At 36.7% G+C, this 6,678-nt stretch overlaps 1 protein-coding gene across 3 annotated transcripts in view; it reads left to right on the top strand.

The window, feature by feature from the left end:
- LOC106871070 (methylcytosine dioxygenase tet3) overlaps positions 1-6,678 on the top strand; it is a 91,912-nt gene that overhangs the window by 7,284 nt on the left and 77,950 nt on the right. The window lies entirely within an intron of this gene.

The raw sequence follows: 6,678 nt of genomic DNA, 5'->3' as shown, positions 1-6,678 counted from the left end.
TATATATATGAGAATTCATGAAAAAACAACAGACGAAGACAGGTGGTGTAAACAACAAATGGATGTATTAGTATAACGCTCGGGAATAGAGAATGTCTTTAATGTTTCGAGCTACGCTTTTCCACAGAAAGGAACACAGAAAGAAATAAGGAGAGAAAAAACATGTGTAGTGGTCAATGATCTATCATGGCAAATATATATATATATATATAGATATAAAAGAAAAGAAAGTAAATTTTGAATGCAGTCTGTAAAATACCAACACATTCAGCACTTCCAAAGTTTGTTTATATATGTGTGCATGTGTGTGAACATCCATACAACTCACTTGAATATGCATAGATATATTTATGTTTACCATATAAACACACAAGCATACGCATACTCACATATGAGTTGTTACATGAAAAAACATGCCAACAGAATGCTCAATACATTATGCAGAACACACACATGTACACGTACCCTCACACTCATATATAAATAATTTCAACTCAAGGATGGTTTTGTCTTTTTAGTATAATGGACAGTGTCGTGTGGTCAGAAAAAGATGCTTGATACAATTGTTGTTTTAGAAGAAACACCATATTTTTCTTTCAAATTGTATTGATGGCATATGCATAAGGATTAAAAGTCAATTCAGCATGCACTTGAAATACACACATCATGCATGCGCGCACACGTGTGTGTGTGAAGGTACATGGCCTTGTGGTTAGGGCATTGCACTGAAGATCACAAGATCGTTTCAATTCTCAGACCATTACTGTATATGTGCTCTTGACCAAAACACTTCATTTCACATTGTTTTTGTCCACTCCTATGTAAATGGCAGCTCTGTGACAGACTAGCATTCTGTTCAGAGGGAATGTTGGCCTGCCCACCTAGTCAGCAGGGTGGTTTCATTTGAAAGATACAACAATATGGTGCAGTGCATTGTGACCAGTGGTGTATAATGCCATCTGACAATCTGGTTGATACAGTGATGTATGTGTGTGTGTGTGTGTATATATATATATATATATATATATATATATATATATATATATATATATATATATATACTCTCAGAGTGGTTGGCATTAGGAAGGGCATCCAGCTGTAGAAACTCTGCCAGATCAGATTGGAGCCTGGTGCAGCCATCTAGCTCACCAGTCCCCAGTCAAACCGTCCGACCCATGCCAGCATGGAAAGCGGACGTTAAACGATGATGATGTAACTGTTAACTCGCTATCAAGTATGACCACCTTTTGTGTTAAAATTATGGACTTAATGCTATACTTTCATGTGCTCTTGTGCCGAAAACATACGGCAGTATTCTGAGACCAAGACTGCATATCTTGGACACTGACCACAACTGCACATCTTGGACACTGACCACAACTGCACATCTTGGACACTGACCACACTTCGCCAAAGGATGTGGCTCCTTGGGTGATCAAAGGGTTATACCTGTTCCCACCAATAGTACACTTTCTGTGCCCTCACATGTGAGGAAAATATAGAACTGGTAGTACTTTTCATTGCAGATATGTGTGGAACCTTGGTCACCCCAGTGAAAAGGTTTATCATCTGTTTGTGGTTCCAGGAAGCTTGAGTTTAAGAAAATGGCTGCAAAATGTAACAGCACATAAAATTTTATAATGAGAAATGCTTATGCAGTACAAGTATCAGTACCTATATGTTTGAATCCGTTTAAACTGGCAAAATACCAGAAAAGCAAAATGGTGAAGTTGCTAGTTTAGGTTACATTCTCAAGTCATGCCAACTCATAAGGACCAGTTTCCTGATTTCCGTGGCATATAAATTCCCCACATGGATGGGATGCTGGTCCGTTGCAGGATTACTCATTTTTGCCAGCTGAGTGAACTGGAACAACATGAAATGCAGTGTTTTGCTTAAGAACCAAGAACCTGGCCCAGGAATTGAAACCACAATTCTACAATCATGAGACCAACACCTTAACCACTAAGCCATATGCCTCCACCACTGCATGTTTAGGTCCCACAAAATCTATTGAGATATGTTCCATTGGTGTTGATAGTAAAATTTTAATTTTGATTTGGGGCATATTTGGTGGGCATAACAAATTTTATGAGAATTTTTAGTGGAAGTGGAGATTTTCCCCCTTTATGTAATGCATCAATCTTTTCACACCTGATACATTGAAGAAATCTGTAATTTGATTGAGCAAAACAAATTCAAGATTTCAGTGTGCACATTTTCTTTCATACATCTATAGAAAATATCAAAACTATATGGAAAAAGTTCACTCTTTGTTTTTACAGTTATGAGATTTATCAAATATAAATTGGAGGGCAAAGTCTTGCTGGGAGTTAGTGTTGCCACTTGCGTAAACACTAAAAAATTGCAGGAGTTTTTTTTTTTGTTCTCAGCAATTCCCCTCTGGAAAGTATGCTTTTTTAAAGCAGTAATAATGTAACAGCTGGAGCATTGGTTAATACAATGGTCCCGGCTGTAAATAGGATTGAGTTATCTGTAGCAAAGAGGCGAGCTTTCTCTTATTGATTTTAATATTTTCAAAAGCAGTAACAGTGCCTGTATGTGTGGACACCCTTGATTTCACTTAGTTTTATGTGTCTTCTCAAGCACAGCAAATTGCCAGAAGTCTTAGTCATTTTGTGAGGCACATCTTCTTATTTATTTATTGCCCACAAGAGGCTAAACATAGAGGGGACAAACAAGGACAGACAAAAGGATTAAGTCGATTACATCAACCCCAGTGCATAACTGGTACTTAATTTATCGACTCCGATAGGATGAAAGGCAAAGTTGACCTCGACGGAATTTGAACTCAGAACATAACGACAGACGAAATACCGTTAAGCATTTCGCCCGGCGTGCTAACAATTCTGCCAGCTCGCCACCTTAGATGTGAGGCACATCTTCTGAACATCATCTCTCACTATTTTGTCCCACATCTTGGGTCTATCCTTTCCACAGGTCTCCTCCACAATTAGAGATTAGCACTTCTTTATGCAGCTGTCCTCACCCATATGCATCACATGACCATACCAGCACAGTCTTCTCTCTTGCACACTACATCTGATACTTCATACACCCAATTTCTCTTTTAAAATACTTACACTATTGTACATTGCACATCCACTGGAGCATGTTGACTTCATTTCTTTCAAACCTTCGCATGTTCTCTACAGTTACAGCCCATGTTTTACTAACTTTTAGCATGGCTGTTTGTACACAGGTATCATACAGTCTACCTTTCACTCTGAGGGAGAGGCCCTTTGTTACCAACAAAGGTAGCAGCTTTCTGAGTTTTGCCCAACCTGTTCTTATTCTAGCAGCCATGCTCTCAGAGAATCCTCCTCCACTACTATCTTGGTTGCCTATGTACCAGAGCCTGTCTTCTACTTCTAAATAGACTTCCTCAAATACCAGGGGGCATTTGATGAAGTCTATTTTCTGTACGTTCTTAGTGTTTATTGCACCTGAACATCTGCCACACAAAAAGACTGCTTTCTCTGTTAACCTTCATATGACACTGCTGCACTTCTTATGTGTTCATGGCTTGCATTGGGTTCTTTTCTGCTTCTCCTCTAGCTAAATATACTTGTCTCCTTGTTTCCCTTCTATTTGATAGAGCTTTCTGCTACCACCACTCTTCCAATCATTCCATGAATGTTTCTTTGCTCTAATGGCCCTGTCTACTACACTGTTCTACCACCATGTCATTTTAGGGGACTTTGCACCAACCACAAATTTGGACAGTGGCTCTCATTAAGTTATCCCATAAGAACTTCCAGTTGTCCTTGATGTTATATATCACTATGCCATTGCTTTCATAAGGCTAAGTGGAAGTCCTGTATACAGATACAGTTGACCCAAGGTTTAAAAAACAGTATAAGAATTCTCTTTAAATGCCATTGGTAGATAATAATAGAATCTTACTAAAAAAATAAATTCTGCAATAAAGTATGTATTAATTTGTCAAGAATTTCATCAGGAAGACTATGTTGATTGTTGTAAACAATTCAATGATCAGGCATCATTTCTCTAACTTGTAACTAGTACTCTCCACAATGAGTTAATCAGTTTAATCAAAGAAAGCTTTGATTAGGTAGTTTACTTCTTGTGTTATGAATTTGCAATCATCCACAAAATGCCTTCAGGAGGGTGTCACAATAACTTTTGTGTATGGAGTTAAATTAGTGAAGGCTGTAATAAGGTAAAATTTTTAGGCAAACAAAATTTGACCATACAAATGAGACTTTAGGACCATTAAACTTAAATGTCAATGAAGAATGTTGAAACATGAGACTCTACACCAGTATTATATCTAAGCAGATCTTACTTGTGTATAATTAACACCCATTGTTGTTTGTATGACTTTTCAGCATATTGAATTTTACATCACATATTCTTGTAACTCTGGTATCAAACTGCATTGATATCACCACAAGGAAGCTTCTGAATGATTTAATGACTAAATCATTCTGCATAACAATATCAGTTTTGATGAAGTCATTAGTACTTCCACAGTCAACTAAAGCTTACATTGATTGATAAGTTAATTACAGTATTAGCTAGTGCAAAAGACAAAGAACGTTCCAATAAATCTGAAAAGCTTAGGGTTAGTTTTAAAGTTGAAGAAGTTAATATATTAGAAGCAGAAGGCAGCGAGCTGGCAGAAACGTTAGCATGCCAGGCGAAATGCTTAGCGGTATTTCGTCTGTCTTTACATTCTGAGTTCAAATTCTGCTGAGGTCAACTTTGCCTTTCATCCTTTCGGGGTCGATAAACTAAGTACCATTTGCATACTGGGGGCGATCTTATCGACTGGCCCCCTCCCCCAAAATTTCCGGCCTTGTGCCTAGAGTAGAAAAGAATATGTTGGAGACAGTTAACATTTTACAATGATTCCTTGTGAATCCTTTACATGATTTGTCTACTCAAGGAAAATCCCTTTTTTACACAATTGTTACATATAGCATCTTTTGCTGGACATTTTCTGCAATTATGCCTATACTGTCTGCAGATAAATAAGTAAATTTAGATTTAAACAATAATTTAACTCAAGTAAGAAGTTATTTCAGCAGTTACTTTGAAGAAGTGTTTTAAATAAAAAAAAATTAAAAAAACACTTCTGCAAAGCAACTGCTAAAATAGCTTCTTACTTGATGAGCTAATATCTAATATTCTGCTTGTGATATGTTGAGCTTTCAAGTATTCTGAGGCTTATACTGCTTGATATTATTTATAAAACAAAAGCAACTGTTGTTGAATTTTTTGCAAACAGCTCAGCCAACACTAACTTGAAGTTGCATTCCTCTACCAGGAACTCCTGGTTTAAAAAAAAATTAATCCAGGGATTTGGTTGAGTTATGAGTTAGTGGCTCACAAAAATCTTGTTCACTGGTTTTATGTAGACAGACTTTAAGCAATTTATCTTATCTTCATAATTGTCACATTCTGTAATAAATTTAAATATTTCATGCAATTCACTGTTCATGAGAGCTTGCAATCTGTACAGGTCAGGAATATTGGCAAATAAATTTCTCTTGAATTTCCTTGACATCTTGAAATCTTGTTAGGGTCTTCCACTGTGAAGACTGGGCCTTGGTTTCTGGGTCATAGCCCATAGACCCACGATTCTTCATCTGTTATGACTATTTTCAAAAAGTTTTCATCTTCCTCAACACAGATTTTTACTTCTTGAGAGAACATGAAAGATTCAGTACAATTCCTTCTGAATCGGCAACTGAAGTCTGACCGTCTTTTTGAAACAACCACACTCTACACACTTTATTTCTGAGCTTTGTTATAAACAACAGAAGTGATTGAGAATGTTATAACTTAGTGTGCATGCGTGACAGAGTTCAAGGTCAACCTGTGCCACGTGGCTTCACTCTGTTACCATAACAACAGTCCTGATGCTCTTTTTATCAGACCTTGCATAATATCTGCAGATAAAGCTTGGATTTTACAGTCATTTCAGAAATTACTTTTCATTTTCTTTCACAATCACTTTTCCTAGATTGCAGGACTCATAGAAACAGTGTGTGTATGTGTATGTGTGTGTGTGCGTGTGTGTGCGTGCATAGATAGATAGAGAGAGAGAGTGAGAGGGATTATAATAAACTTGAGTGCTGTTGTGTAATCCTATATCAGTTGTAATTAAAAATCTGTGATGCACGGCCTTTGATCTGAGACTGTCTCATCATCTGTATATCAGCCTTTATTTAGAGTTTTGGCTACTATTTGCAGCCAGCTGAGTAACACCTGAATTGTGTGTTTATCAAAGCCTGACATGTCTGGTAGTAAAAGTGTTTAGTGTTAAGAAGCTTTCCACACCTGTGATATGTGTGTTCCTTTATTTATGTAAATATAAAAGACAGGTGTAAAATTATATTAAAACAAAATATATTTTGAAATTAGGTTTTTTTCAACTCATTGTTGGATATGTGTGTGTATATATACACACACACACACACACACACACACACATATATATATATATATATATATATATATATATATATACCAGAGTAAGCACATAAATGTGAAACAAGGTAGAAAAAGAGTACTCAAATACCAGAGGTAGAGTAATATGCTTTATTAAAAGCAGCAGAAATATAACAAGAAGCTGTTACTCAGAGTTTCATGTTCCCGTTCATCGGACAGTTTTGTTAAAACTGTCCG

This window comes from Octopus bimaculoides, chromosome 1, assembly GCF_001194135.2.
Source record: "Octopus bimaculoides isolate UCB-OBI-ISO-001 chromosome 1, ASM119413v2, whole genome shotgun sequence".
Classification (NCBI taxonomy): Eukaryota; Metazoa; Mollusca; class Cephalopoda; order Octopoda; family Octopodidae; genus Octopus; species Octopus bimaculoides.
This window is presented reverse-complemented; position numbering and strand designations above follow the sequence as displayed.